We start from the raw sequence: 16,068 nt of genomic DNA, 5'->3' as shown, positions 1-16,068 counted from the left end.
AATTATTTAAATATGACCTAAGTCTAAACTGATGTAGCATTCTGTAATTTTCACACGATTGGCAAAATAATAATGGCTCTGACAACATCAAGTTGCCATGCCACACAAGATCTATGTACTGATACAATCAGGATACCAGAAATACCTCAAGCTATTTAAGTAATTGGTTCTGAATTAATTGCATAGATAGAGGGAAAATACGGAATGCATAAGCCAAACAATATACTAAATCAGCATAATATTGAGGTTTATGACTATGTTCTATGATGCTTTATTGTTTTGAAGATTTACCTACTAATGATATTTTTCTTTAGATAATAGAATTAATTGATATTCTTTAAAATTAGACTATAAAGAGAAAGTCCATAGAAGTCTGGATAGTAGGGGACAGCCAGTGTAGCCTCTGTTTGCTATTCATCATCTGAAAGTAGGAAGCCTCCCCTTTCCACCCCTAAAGGTCCCAAGGCTGATCTGTTCTCAGCCTAGGCTGGAGGATCCATCTCCCGGATTACATCACACACTTTCCTAGAGGTCTACAGTGATTCCCATTTATCGTTCACAATGATATTCCTAATCATTAGTTGTATATATCTCCACCAACCATCCTGCTTCTCAGATCCTGAGATCACTGGGCTATCTTGGTTCTGTTCTCAATTTGATTAGGATTGTACTTCTGTCCCTGGTCCACCTCTGCCAATGTCATTTTCAGTACTTTTTTCAGCTGTGTTACTCTTAATTGAGAATAACCCATGCTAGGTGGTTTACATTGGCCCCACCCCTCCTGTCATTCCAGTTTCTGTTGCTGTCAAACTCTTTACACTCCACCCCGCTGAATGTATCCCTCCTCTCATGAAACTGGGCTGAACAGAAAGACGTCTTTATACTTACATATAATTTGCTTTTTAAACCTCTCCCAACAGACAAAAAGACTTTTGAATGCAAGATATTGATTCTGTTAATTCTATCTGGCATTTAAACATCCAGGAAATGAACTGATTTCATGGAAAGTACATTTGCAGTAATTTAAATAATGGTTCCAATTTTGTTAATTTTCATACTCAGAGTCAAGCCTAAAAATTTCTCAGCCATGATGCTGACCACATATTCCGACTGATTCTTGGGCTTGATATTGTTACTAGAGTGCTTTACTTTCCTTTGTCCTTGAAGCAAATTTCTAACGTAGGCGGCATTGATGTTCATTTGTGTAATCAAGCCATAATACATTCATAAAAAAGAGTTTTGAATCAACAAATAAAGCCTAATTTTTAAGCTCTATTTTATAATAGGATGCTGAAATAAGATAATGTAAAGAGTCTGCTCAAGTTAATCAACTCTGATTCTTGTGAAAACCTCCTCAGTTTAAATCCTGATATACCAGGGAAATTTGGAGACTTGTAAATAGCATTTCATGCCCCTGTACAGGACACAGGAGCTCCTTCCACCTCCCACTAATGCTTGCTTACATAATTTTGCAGTAACTTCTTTTCCAACTATTACAAGCACACAGGAGAGCAAGAGGTGAAACAATAGCCCCAAACCCGGATCTCCACAGTCTCCAGTAGGAACTTGTGAAAAAAAAATTCTTTCAATTTTAGCTCTGCATGGGCATGTCAAAGCCTCTCCACTCCTCTCTTCCCATCTACAAATAAGGGATAATAATGTTAATATTTGCTTACTTACCTCACAGGAGAATGAAAAGAGAGAGTAATTTAATGTTAATAGGTTCTTTGAAGATGAAAAGTATTTCATAATTGCTAAGTTCTATTACATTTTTTAAAACCCGTCTCAAAGATACCCCTCTTTCCTTATCCTCCTAACTTTGTTTAATTAAAAATAATTATCCTTTCTCAACCTCATTATTTAAGTGCATAAGACCTTCATGACGTTCCCACACAATGTATGTTTCCATGCTTTACTCAGTGTTACTGCCTTCAGGTTCGGGCCTTTCATATTTTCTAACTTCTTATGTATTAGAAAGTCTAGTGTATTAGAAAGTCTAGTGAAAATCTATCATGTCTGCCTGGGGTAGATTTCATTTCTGAGTGTGAAAATTGCATGAACAGCCAGCTTTTCTTCCTCCCACTCTTTGAAAGGCTCTTGACGCTGCTGGCATCTAAGGCAGAATTTCTCAAAGGTGGGGGTGACCCTTCCATTGGTATCTGAGTCCCTGGGATGTTTGTTAAGATCTAGGTGCCTGGAGATCAGACTCTATGGGGTGGGTTATGGAAATCTGCATTTAAAATAAATTCTGCAGTTGCTGACTAAAATTTGAGAACCACCCATTCCAAGTCCCTCATCATATTTTTAAGATGAAAAACATAATCTGAAGGTCAAAAGTGAAGTTTTTTGCCTTAGGCATCACTCATTGCATTTTCCTTACGGATACTGGAAGAAGGGATGGAGGACAAAGGCTTTTCTAGAAGCTGAGAGTATGAAGGGCTCCACTTGGCCTCCTCTCACACCACCACCTACAGGCACATGCATCCTTGCCTCCTCACACCCCACTAATTAGGGGCGGGTCTTCTTTTTATCTAATCCCCCTCATCACCAGACTCTCCCTCTCTCTGGTTCTTGCTTTTGTCGCCTCTCTCATTAGTAAGTACATCTGCAATCTACGCTTGCCATTTATTTCCCTCAATCTCAAGGAAAAAGGGGCTGACTCTTTTTCTTTTTTCTTTTTTTTTTTGAGATGGCGTTTCCCTCTTGTTGCTCAGGCTGGAGTGCAATGGCGAGATCTCTGCTCACTGCAACCTCCACCTCCCGGGTTCAAGCAATTCTCCTGCCGGGGCTGATTCTTTTTCAAAGTTAATCTCTCCACTTGGGCTATCTATCCCCTTTCCCTGCCTCCTCTGCGCTCTTGTTCCATCCACTTTTTGCTCTCTCTTATAATTCAAGACTTTCTCTCTCTTCTGACATTGTCTCCTCAAAGGCCTTGCATCCTTCTAGCGGTCCCACACAGCCAAGCTCCTAGAAAGAGCAGTTTTCAGGGCTGTTTGATGCTGGTATTTAAAAATACGAGCAAGGCCAGGCATGGTGACTCATGACTGTAATCCCAGCACTTTGGGAGGCCAAGGTAGATGAATCACCTGAAGTCAGGAGTTCGAGACCAGCCTGGCCAACATGGTGAAACCCCTTCTGTACTAAAAATACAAAAATTAGCCAGGCCTGGTGGCACACACCTGTAATCCCAGCTACTCGAGAAGCTGAGGTGGGAGAATTGCTTGAACCCGGGAGGCGGAGGTTGCAGTGAGCCAAGATCTCGCCATTGCACTCTAGCCTGGGAGACAAGAGCGAAACTCTGTCTCAAAACAAACAAACAAACAAACGAGCAGAACTACCTTTGGAAAGTGAACACACCGTACAAAGAGTAAGGGGAAGCACCAGCAATAACATCTGCACCATGGAGCTCTTTTTGGAATAAATATGGGGGAAGCGGAGTTTTGATTCTTTGCAGCTCCCTGTCCTCCTGGCACAATCAAATTTCCCTGGTCCTGGCTTTTATACCAAGGCCAGCATTGCTGTCATTCCCTGTGCTCTGTGCACATTCTTGTGGGCTGAGTTCAGGGTTTGGCCATAGGCTAGTCTCCTGTCTCCACAGCTAATAGTGGGTTTGGTGTAGGCCCTGGCATCCCCACCAGTGGTTTGCTTTGTAATTTTTCCCTCTTGGTCTGTGGGAGGACTGAGGCATGGGGTCTGGAACTCCTGTGCAGCTACAGGCCTGCTTGGAGGGTGAGGTGGCTGTTGTGGGGCAGGTGAGAGCACACCAGGGCCATAGCTAACCTCCAGCCTTCATAAAGAGCCCACGGCAGCTCTGTGGGAATCCTTCCAGCAGCCCGCTTATGGCTGGAGACAGAGGTGTGGCTTCTGTCTAAGCTTTTCCCTCTGACTCAGTCCAGGAGGCCACTGTCTTGGGAAGCAAATGATAACAGCATCTGGGAGATTCTCTTCTAGATGGACTAGCAGGGAATCAGGATATGAACTCAGTGGACTGACTGCACGGAGACTCACCTGGTCATTACTTGAAGGTCATTACTTAAAGTAAGTTCTTCAGTTGCCAACATTTGAAAACTAAAGTGTGTGGTTCAGTTATGCTGGTCCAATAACCAGAGAGGTCTAATATATGAGTGTCTTAGTTCATTCCTGTGGCTATAACAAAATACCATGGCTTGAGTAATTTATAAATAATAGAAATTCATTTCTTACAGCTCTGAAGGCTGAGAAATCCAAGATCAAGGTGCCAAAAGATTCAGGGTCTGGTAAGGCCTTGTTCTCTGCTTCTAAGATGAACATCTAGATGTATCCTCAAATGGCAGAATGGGAAGAGCAAAAGGGACTAGGCCACCCTCTTCAACCTCTTTTATAGGGGGACTGATCCCATTCACAAAGGTGGAGCCCTCATGACTTAATCACTTTCCCAAAGGCCTCATTTCTTTTTTTTGTTGTTTGTTTTTGAGATGGAGTTTTGCTCTTGTTGCCCAGGCTGGAGTGCAATGCAATTAGGCTCACTGCAACCTCTGCCTCCCAGGTTCAAGTGATTCTCCTGCCTCAGCCTTCCTGAGTAGCTGGGATTACAGGCATGTGCCACCATGCCTGGCTAATTTTTGTATTTTTAGTAGAGATGGGTTTCACCATGTTGGTCAGACTGGTCTCAAACTCCTGACCTCAGGTGATCCACCTGCCTCGGCCTCCCAAAGTGCTGGGATTACAGGCATGAGTTTCCTTGCCCAGCCAAGGCCTCATTTCTTAATACCATCGCCTTGGGGGTTAAGTTCCAACTTATGAATTTTGGAAAAACACATATATTCCAACTGCAGCAATGACATATTCCAAGGTTGAAAATGTTTTCCTAAAACTCTAGGCCTACAGAAATACTTTTTATCCTGCAAAAATATTTTGCTTAACCTTTTCTTTTTCCAGTCTTCCATCATGAAAACAGTGGTTCTCAACAGAGTGGTTTTGCCTTCTAGGAGAATCATGGCAATGTCTGGAAACATTTTCGGTTGTGACAGCTGGGGGTGGTCGTACCTAGTGGTGGTGCTGCTGTACCTAGTGGGCAAACTCACTCTCTCAAGGCCTTTTATAAGGGCCTTACTCCTATTCATGAGGACTCTGCTCTCATCATTTAATCACTTCTTAAAGGCCCCACCTCTTAATATCATCACATGGGTGATTAAGTTTCAACATATGAATTCTGGGGGATGCGTCATTCAAACCACAGCAGGCACTCTTACGTCCTTTTGGTGAACTAGGAGGCTGAGACTCAGATAAGTCAAGAAAGTTGCCCAGGGTCTACTGAGAGTTGGAGCAGGCATGAAACCTGGATTTGCCTTTTGCTGTGTGGCACCTGCCTCAGGACCTGAAGGGTGCTGCCTCCATGCCAGAAACCACGCTGGCTGCAGAGGGCAAACCCGAACAATAAGATGCTGCCCTGATCCAGTTTCAAAGCTAACACAAAGTGGCCAGGGAGGGATGGAAGGAGAGATGCAGACAGTAGATTAGAGCAGTGCTTTCTCAAGCTATTTTGCACAGAAGCATAGAGATGGGGAGGAGGAAGAGCCTGAGGGTTTGGAAATCTTTGTTTTTTAAAAGAATTCAAGAGAAGATGAACATATTTGTCTTGAGAAGGTTCAGGAAATCATGAAGAAATCATGCAGTATTTTAAGTGGATTTTCAGGGTGGGAAATTTGCGCCCATGTAAATGAGAGAAGAGGAACAGAAGAAACAATCGAGCACATATGGGCAGCGGAGCAAAGCCTAAGGAAGCGTGGGGAGGGCAGAGGAGGAGCTGCCGGGAAGAGGCAGATGGTGTCTCAAGGCAGGTGGTCTTGTGTTTTGGCTGTCCTGAGAATGCGAGGAGTCCGGACTCCATTTTGTAGACAGTGGGGAATTAGTAAAAGAGGTCTGTGCTGAGTAAAGGGGGGAGAAATGGCAAAGAGAGATAAAGAAGGGAAGAGACCAGGGGTAGGGTGAGCATAGTCGTACCATGTACATGAGGCATTTACAATATGCCAGGAGCTCACGTGTAGAACAGTTCGGAGAATCCAGCATCAAGTCCTTAGGTGCTAAGAATTGTGCATTGATGAATGCCTATCTAAGATATTTGTTTTCCACTAATAATTAAGCTAAGACATTTATACCAAATGGCATCTTGGCTGTAAGAGATTTATTTATTTTTTACACACAGATGTAATTTTTATATAGATTTTGGCTTCTTCTGGCGTGGCTGGCTGGCTCCTGTCACCTTGGCTCATCTCCTGTGACACATATTGATAATCTAAAATGTGCCCTTCCATTTTTAAAATCTGAATCACATAATCACATACTAATATATTTATATTTATGTATCTCTAGCTACATACACACAGGGTTGGGGTTACTATTTTTCAATTTTTGAATTGCATTCTTCATGCTTTTCTGCTTTTCTTCTGTCAACAATATCTTGAGGAAATCTCTCTCCATCACCTGGAAGGTTCTGATTCAGTCTTTTTTATGCTCCATATGACTGTGCAGTGTGGATCTGCTGTAATACATGTAACCATTCCCCTGCCGATGGACATTTGCATTGCTTCTAGGTTTGTGTCTTTAAGAACACTGCTGAAATAAACACACCAGTGTGTTTTGTGCAGCAGTCCGGCATAGCTTTTAAAAGTCTGCACTCAGCCAGCCGCGGTGGCTCACGCCTGTCATCCCAGTACTTTGGGAGGCCGAGGCGGGCTGATCATGAGGTCAGGAGTTTGAGACCAACCTGGCCAAAATAGTGAAACTCCGTCTCTACTAAAAATACAAAAACTAGCCGGGTGTGGTAGCGGGCACCTGTAGTCCCAGCTACTCAGGAGGCCGAGGCAGAAGAATTGCTTGAACCCGGGAGGTGGAGGTTGCAGTGAGCCAAGATTGCGCCATTGCTCTCCAGCCTGGTGACAGAGCAAGATTCTGTCCCCCCCCCGCAAAAAAAAAAAAGAAATTCTGCACTCTAGAGTTAGACTGCATGTGATTGCTCCTCACCTCTGCCACTTACTAGCTCTTATACTGGGCAAGTTTAAGCCTCTATGGGTATCAGTTTCCCATTTGTAAAATAGAGGATTATAACAGGTTATGTAATTCATGTAGAGCCTTTGCAAAAATACCTGGCCCATAATAAGGGCTCAATAAATATTACCTGTTGTTATAAAAGTACTGGATATTAGTGCTTTTATTTCTATGAGATAACTTTATGGGCTAAAGGGTATCTGGGTTTTTAAAATTTTAGTTTATATTGTGGGTTGGATTCCCCCCCAAAAGGCTGTAAAATTGCTTCATGCCTGTTTCTACCAACAATGTATGAAAGCATCCTTTTACTCATGTCCCCTCCAAAGATAAATAACTCTTTAATTTTTGGCAATTTGATCGTTATAAAATGATATCTCATTGTTACCTTAGTTTTCATTTCCTTCACCATTGGAAAAGTTCAGATTTTTTAATGGGTTTATCAATCATTTGAATTTGTTCTTCTCTGAACAGCTTATTCTTATTCTTTGCCAATTCTCCCAGGGTTGTATCTCCTCTTTTTTTCAAGTTGTAAGAGCTCTTTGAAATGTGTATTACAGATTTTTCAACCTCTGATTTTCTTGAGTTGCAAAGATTAATTTTCAAGATCAAAGCTTGTCTTTTGACCTTGTTTATGGTATTTTTGTCATAAAAGTATTTTAATTTTTATATATTCAAATACATCTTTCTTTTTTTTTTTTGGAGACAGAGTCTCACTCTGTTGCCCAGGCTGGGGTGCAGTGGCGCGATCCCGGCCCACTGCAACCTTCGCCACCCGGGTTCAAGCAATTCTCCTGCCTCAGCCTCCCAAGTAGCTGGGATTACAGGCATGTGTCACTAGGCCTGGTTAATTTTTGTATTTTTTAGTAGAGATGGGGTTTCACCATGTTGGCCAGGATGGTCTCAAACTCCTGACCTCAAGTGATCCACCCGCCTCGGCCTCCTAAAGTACTGGGATTACAGGCATGAGTCACTGTGCCCTGCCTTTCTTTTCTTTTATAGATTCTAGTTGTTGATTAAAAAGATTGATTGTCTCTAAAAAGGTCTCTACCACTCAAGGTTTCTTGAGTTCATTTTATGTTCTCAATAATTTTTATGTTCTAGCATATGCATAAATTCACGTAGATTTTCCTGAAGAAATTTCATTCCTTTTTTTCACGTGTTTTCAAAGTTGAGAGGAATTTAACATAATTTTCTTTTGGTTGCATACCCAGTTACAGTATGGGCATCGTTAACTAAATAATTCATTCTTTTCCTACTGAAAGTTTCTCACATGTTCTAAAGAAAGCTGGGTTCAGACATAGGACAGGCAGAGTCCCAACCAATCCCACTCATTCTATGGTGACTTCTCATCTAATTTTTGCTCCACATCTTGTTTGAGAATTGATAGGGAGGCTACTGAGATTCAGCCAGAGATGGGGTCAGCAAAGCTCTTGTAGGTGTTCATGAAAGAACCCAGGAACTGTTGTTAGGAGTAGGGCTGGGGCTGGGGCTTACCTGATCTTAAACTCAGATCAAAAGTCCACACTGAGCTCTTCTGTCAGGAGGGCCCTGGGAGGTTGAAGGGCCATGAGACACCCAGTGGGATCTCATAATGTTGTGGTTTCTACCTACTAATTCAAGACTCTGCAGATGTAGCAAAGGATATTTAAAGTGTGTTATCCAGGACTTCTTAAGTTCCATAAAACTCTACAATTACACTTAATACCCACTTACCCACTTGGCCAAACTCTAAACATGCACAAAAGAGCTTCCCTCCTCCCCCACTTCCCCTTGCTAAAGATCTGAAAACAGAAGATTTTTACCACCCAGGGAGTATCTGCTTGGGAAGGGAGAGAGGTCGGGGCTGGGGCAGAAGGAGGCAGGGGAGTCTGTTTATTCTGCACTTAGCAAAGGGCCTTGGGATCCTCTTGGAAATTTCAGTTTGAGAGGTGGTAGAATGTCTGTGACACCTGTAAGGTTAGATTCGTCACCACCACAGACATAAAGGAGGACACAGACATTTTGGTGGCTGCAGAGAAACTGATTAACAGTCTCAAATCTGAAATCTGGCTCTGAAAATCCTTCTCACACTGACAATTATGTAAAGAGTGACTCATAACGTAGTCATTTCTTAAAATGATACATGTTAGCACAGGCATAGGCCACATAACCACGTTTCAGTTAATGACAGACCACACATACAGCAGTGGTCTCAAAAGATCATAATGGAGCTGCCCTACACAGGTGTGCCATTTCTTATCTTCTATACAATAATTTTACTGTACCTTTTCTATGTTTAGCTATGTTGAGATATACAAATACTTGCTATTGTGTTACAGTTGCCTAAGGTATTCAGTATAGCAACATGTTGTGCAGGTTTGTTGCCCAGGAGCAATAGGCTATACCATAGAGCATAGGTGTGCGGTAGGCTCTGCCATCTAGGTTTGTGTAATTCCACTCTATGATGTTCACACAATGATAAAATTGCTTAATGATGCATGTCTCAGAAATCTCCCTCTCGTTAACTGACACATGACTGTAGTTAAGACAAACAAAATGTGTCTGAGGCTCTGGTATTCTTCCTAGAAATAGAGAAGGAACTCACCTATTTCAATCGTTCAGACTTAGGGCATCTTAGATTTGCTCCGGGAAAAGTGACATTCAGAATAATTGGGACAGAAAGAATTTCCAGTGGTGATTTCAGAGAGAATAGTTGGTAGGAGCTTAAATGACACTCAACAATGAGTGAAAAGCCCCAAATTTATTTTTTTTTACTGTTTTTATTTATTTTATTTTAGTTCAAATATTCTGAACTAAAAATTGAAATGGGATAAAAATTCTCATTAACCAAGAAGTTTTACCTGAGAAGCATTCCATCCATCCATCCTTCCATTCAACCATCCATCTATCTGTCCAGCTTCCCTTCTTCCCTCCCTCCTTTCTTTTTTTCCTTCCTTCCTTCCACATATATTTACTGAGTGCCAAGTTTGTGACTAGGAAAGCTACAGGCAAGACTCTGGTCTCACTGGGCTTACATTTTCGGGAAGAAATGACAGCAAATTATAAACATATTAATACTTTATACAGTGATAAATTCAGTCAATATATTAAAGTAAGATGTTAAGTTGGAAAATTATAAATGGATGCACTATTTTAAATTGAGTGCTCAGGAAAGACCCTTAGAGAAGGGAATGTTTGAACTTAAATATGAATCTTTCCTATATAAACATAATAGTTTGAAACTATATGCAAACTATATGGAAACTATATGCATTCATGTTTCCAAAGTTCCTTGTACCTCATTATTACAATATGATGTGATAAATACTATAATAGAGGTACACACAGCAGTGGTCACATTGTATTTTAATTTGACCAATTATATATCTGACTTTGCCTTTGAATGGGGGCTAGATCCTGATGCTAGAGCCATGATACCTGGGTTCCTATTCCTGCCTGGTCCTCAACTATGGCCTTGTTTATGTCTGTGCCTCATTTTCCCTCATCTGTAAAAGTAGGATAACTCAGTATCTGGATTATAATATTGTTATAACAACATTACATCTGGGTTATAATATTGTTAGACAGTGGCTGCTATATTTAGCAGGTTCTCAATGGATCCTTCATTATTTAGCTTAATTACTAAATTCTGTATCCCTAAAGATATAAAATCAGGATACAATAAATATGAAAAGGATAAAAAAGTAGCATATGAGTGCCTCATCAATATGCAAATGACATCATCATAATCAAAGAATTAAGATATGAAATTTGGAATAGGCCAGGCACGTTGGCTCATGCCTGTAATCCCAGCACTTTGGGAGGCCGAGGAAGGTGGATCACCTGAGGTCAGGAGTTCGAGACCAGCCTGGCTAACATGGTGAAACCCTGTCTCTACTAAAAATACAAAAATTAGCTGGGCGTGGTGGCATGTGCCTGTAATCCCAGCTACTTGGGAGGCTGTGGGAGGAGACTCATTGAACCCAGGAGGTGGAGGTTGCAGTGAGCTGAGATTTTGCCATTGCACTCAGCCTGGGGGACAAGAGCGAAACTCCATTTCAAAAAAAAAAGAAATTTGGAATAGTATTCATCGACTTCTGTCATCAAAGACACACACAACAGACACACACTGTTCTGTAAATTGTAAGATTTCTGGTAGATGTATTGAATGTCCTGAAATGTATAGGCTCTTGTGGTAATTTTCCATTCCCTGCTCTCCTGTCCTCCACTAATTTCTCATCTTTTTCTGCCCTGCTTTGTGACCTAGGGACTGGCCACTGTGGGTTGCAGTATCTGGACAGCCTCTGTCGTCTGGTTTACGGTTGGGTTTGGCCATTCGGACTGGAGAGTGGGAGAAGAGTGTTGATTGAGAGGGTTATTTCCCAGCTTTGACCTACTGTGGCCAGGTCTGGCCGGGGCTGTGTCCATGGGTGGTCCCTTATAGGCTCCAGTTTTGAAAGAGCTCTTCTGATTCTATCTCCTCTCTCTCCTTGGCCTGAATATTATCACTGCTGACGTTGACAGGGTCCTTTCAGTATGGAAGTCAGTCGTACAAATCAGTAATGAAACAGCAATTGCAGAAAGTCTCTTTAGGCCAAAGGCAATATGACAAAACAAAACAAAAAACAACAAAAAACCTGACCAAAAACAAAAAACAAAAAAACAAAACCCACAGACAGTTTTTTTTTTCCAGCTTATTCAACGTGTGTAACACAGAATTTTCACTAGATTTATTCATATTGGTATGTCTCAACACTGGACTAGAAAGAAAGGAACTGGGTGGAATCATGATGCCCTGCTAGGGCTTTTGATTAAGCTGGCTCTATTCCAAGGGATACAAAGCCCACACACAGGAAGCAGGAAGCCCAGAATGTCAAGTACCTACTCTCAAAGGGGAGCTTTCAGAGGACGGACACAGTGTCAGGGGTTTCTCCATTGATGTCTTCGGGCAGTGCCTCACCCGGAAGTGGTCGCTGCAGGAGCACGTGCAGTGTGAGAAGGAGGAGGCCTTCCTTCAGTAACAAGCAGCATTCATGCATCGTGGAGAGCAGATTCCCAGAGTGTAAAGCTCTTAAGGGACATGTGCATTTATTGCTGACTTTTTAAAACCACAGACAATACAGAAAAGTGTGAACTTTGAGCAATTAATCGCACATGGCAGGAAGGAGCACTCTATTAATCTTAACCCTGGTAGAAGGAAGAGACTGGTGTGACTTGTGGAATAATATTCATTTATGCACCCAGTGGTCGGGGAGCTGTTCTGAACGCCTCAAAGTGCCAGGCATTGTGCTAGAGTAAAATAAGACAAAAGTGTCTCTGCTCTGATAGAACTTAGTTTTTAGAGGGAACTCAGAAAATGTGTAAGAGCACCACGGTGGGATGAATGAAAGCTGACATTTGAAGAAAATGTCTGCTGACCCAGAAGAAGGTCAGCAAAGGATAAAGAAGCAGAATAACAACAACAAAAAAAGATAAAATTGACCACTGCAAAGATGCTGCCTCTAGCCACAGCTGAGTACCATGTCAATCCTGAGTGATGTTTAATCCTTTGAAGCCTTATAATGGATTTTTGCTAGGCATTAAAAAGTATAATCATGTAAGAACAGCTGTGTTAAAACATTTATATAAACTCTACTCAGTGCATTTGGTTTCTCAGTTATTCCTCCATAGCAAGCCAATCGGTATTAAACGTGTGTATGTTAAGTGGTAACAATTCTTCCAGTTAAGGGAAAACTCCAGTCCTTTCACTATTTCACTAGCCTACAAGCAACTGACTTTTAAATTCATCTAATTTTTATTAATGATTATGATAACATATAAAATTATGCTCGGTAGTACAAAATAGATCCATTTAGCTCATCAGCGTTTTATACATTTATAAATTTTATAAAAGATGAATGCCAATTACACAGCATTTTCTGATATGCCTTACTAGAGAATAAAATTTCTATTTTTGGAAAAAACCAACAACAACTTTTGAAGCTGACCTGTGTTTGCCATGTTTATTTCGGGTCTGTGGTTAGGCTTATCTCTGATTCCAGAGTGAAGGGAGGTGGGCAGGGTGTGGGTGTCCATGAAGGCACCTCTGTCCTCCCTGCAGGTCAAATCCTGCCCTGGCTTGTCTTGTGTCTAGGGACAATGTCCTGCTTTACAAAATCAAGGCTGTGCCCATAAAAAGCCTTGTAATCTTTTGGTTTCTCCGTTTGCTCATGAGTGATGCACAGGCCCTGATGATTGTCATCCTCTTCGCAGCCTCCATGAATCTCCTGATGAACTCCCTCAGAAGGTGGAAGGAGCGCCTGACACTGACCCGAGATCAGCAGCAGCCACGCCCACCCTGTGGGCGGTTAAGAGGCAGCCAGTGGCATCAGTCGTGGGCCATCAGATTTGAGGACTCAGATTTCTGGTTTCCCGAGTGTCCTGGACCTGCCGGCTGCAGGAATGACAGCGACAGTTCTTCAGGCAGGTGCCACAGCACCCATACATTGCCAGCATTTTGTGCAAAATACCCAAAGCCACATCACCAGATCTGGGCTCTCCTAGCCTCCCTTTGCTAAAATGCTGGCCAAAGAGCTTAATGAGCCACTCAGGGGCACAAGATAGGTGAAACCTGCATGTTTTGTTTGTTAAACTATTTGCCTCATGGCACAAGATGGCTTACTGTGTGAAAATAAACAAAAGGAATAACTGCGGCATCATGGTTTTGTTAAGATGTCCAAAGCTGATCAGGGCTTCCTGTTAAAATCTAAATAAGACTCTTCTTAGGTGGCTTACATTCAGTCAGCTGTGGCTCTGTGCAAAGAAAACCAGTTTCCCTTGCTCAGGAATTTGCAGCCACTGATAAGAGAGGAAAAGTGTGACTCCACCTGGAAGGTCATGATACAATCTGCTCTCTGACCCCGTGGAGGTGCAGGGGCTTGTTCTGCATGCCAGGCTGAGGACTCTCTGGACTGAGGCATTCACAGTTGAAGCTTTAAATCAGAAGGGAGTTCCCTGCCAATTTCATCACAAGTCAGCAGCATCCAAAGAGTGGCGCTGAAGAAAATCTCATCACCGTGGGTTCAGTTTAGATTGCTAGTCGGCTCAGAAAACTACCTGCAATTGTGTTTCCAGGATGCATCACAAATACTCTCCACATGAATGAGACCATCAGCGGATGAAACTCAGCATGCTTAGTGCGGGGCCAAGTCCTCTAGCAAAGGACACAGCGATTAACTTGCATTTCGAGGGCAGGCACTGCCAAGCCCTCAGCAGGGATCCATCCAGAGAACTTTGGTAATTGGTGCAAAATCCCTGTATCACGCAATTTCCTTCTTTAATGTGATAAAGTGTAACGGAAACATCTACAGAGCCTCTTCAGCCCTGCAATGCATGGATGAGCAGAAGGCCACAAAGCCAGGTTGATTGCAGGGACGGGGCAGCAGGTGAGGCATGGTCACTGTGGAAAGCGACGGAGGCCACTCTTAACAGGCAGTCCAGCCAAGTGGGGGCCACAGTATCTTCTCTGCTTCCCATCAGGCCTTCACCTGTGGCCTTATTTTGTGGCTGCACTGAAACATGCTTGACACCAAGGTTTTCTTCAAATGTCGGCTTTCATTCATCCCACCATGGTGCTTGTCCTTGTTGTCCTATGCCACTGTCCCCTCTTTTTGTAAGATTCACAGACTCCATTCCCCACTCCCTGACCCCCTACCTCGGACAGAATGAAATATTTTTCCCTTGTGATTGAATACAATTCTCAGGCTTATCTATGTATCTCAGGCAAACACATGCCCACATGTGTAGATGTGAATAAGTGAGCATTGAAGCTATTGTACTGTGATCGTTGGTTGGCTCATGTGTTCCTCACACTAGCCTCTTTGAGGCATGAGACCTTGCTCATTTTATGTTTGTATCCTCCCAGCACACACTATGTGCTTGATTTATAATCGTTAAATTAGCGAAGGTATTCCTGACACTACCTAGCATAGTCTTATATGGTAAGATATTTGATGAAAATATTTCTCTGTTGATTGCTGATTCCAATTCATGACCTCTAAGACACCATCTTAAATTTCATGCTCACAAACTAAGAGCTAGCTGAGGGATTGCATTAGGTATAATCTGTGTATGTGTATATTCCTGTGTTACAGGTCATAGCACTCTCTACCATCAGAATGGAGCCTGCCTGAATGTGAGCTCAGTGAGAGGCAGATTCCATTCTCGGGCCCTTCCACGGTGACTTGCCTGCTCTGCTCCATCATCCACTTATTCACAAGTTCTGGGGCGACAAAGGGCACGTTTTGTTTCATCTTGTACCAAACCCTCGATGTGCTCTCACTCACTCTACCTCAGCTCAAGAACTTCAGGGGCTGGGAGTGCATTTGGAGAGAAGGCATGTGCAATAGCTGGAAGCCTTAGCACAGGTGGGTTACACTGATGCTTTATAGCCAAACTATAGGAACTTGGGTTCTAAGGCCAGCAGGCTCAGGTGTTACCCCAGTGGCTCCCTTCAACAGCAGCATAAATAAGCCATGTCAGAAGAACCCACATTAGCCATCTCCAGGACTCCTTTCCCTCTCAACAGCAGGAGCTCCTGCGGTCAGAGCAGCGGTAATTTTCAAATCAGGCATGTGGTGATGCAGCAGGAAAGTGCCTGCATCCCAGGTGTCCCAGCAGCGTTCTGGAGACCTCTAATACCCACATCTGCACCACAAAACTGCACAGCATTGATTGATACCAATCTTCCTACACATATCAATAAGTGGTAATAGAATGCCTCAACAGCAGACAACCCAGGAACCAAAGACATACTGGATTTTCAAGTCAGAAGAATGCTTAGAGATCATCTGACCCAATAGCCGTATCTTACAATAAGATGCGGAAGCCAGTGTCCACAGTGCTAAAGACATCGGTCCAAGGTCAAAGAATTTCAAACCCATAAATACCTCCAAGAAGCCTCCACTGGGACCTTATGATTTTAGTAACATTATCAACATTCATGACCTATGTCTACTGATCTTAGTGTCTTCTCAGTAGGCAATTATTCTTTCTCACATCAATTTGCAGTTGATACATTATCAG

General features: G+C 42.6%; 1 protein-coding gene across 1 annotated transcript in view; it reads right to left on the bottom strand.

Moving 5' to 3' along the window:
- HECW1 (HECT, C2 and WW domain containing E3 ubiquitin protein ligase 1) overlaps positions 1 to 16,068 on the bottom strand; it is a gene marked incomplete at its 5' end in the record, with an annotated part of 255,628 nt that overhangs the window by 37,334 nt on the left and 202,226 nt on the right. The gene's annotated exons all lie outside the window — the stretch shown is intronic.

This window comes from Mandrillus leucophaeus, unplaced genomic scaffold, assembly GCF_000951045.1.
Source record: "Mandrillus leucophaeus isolate KB7577 unplaced genomic scaffold, Mleu.le_1.0 Scaffold248, whole genome shotgun sequence".
In the NCBI taxonomy this organism is placed as follows: Eukaryota; Metazoa; Chordata; class Mammalia; order Primates; family Cercopithecidae; genus Mandrillus; species Mandrillus leucophaeus.
The sequence above is the reverse complement of the archived record's forward strand: the minus strand, read 5'-3'. Positions and strand labels throughout refer to the sequence as shown.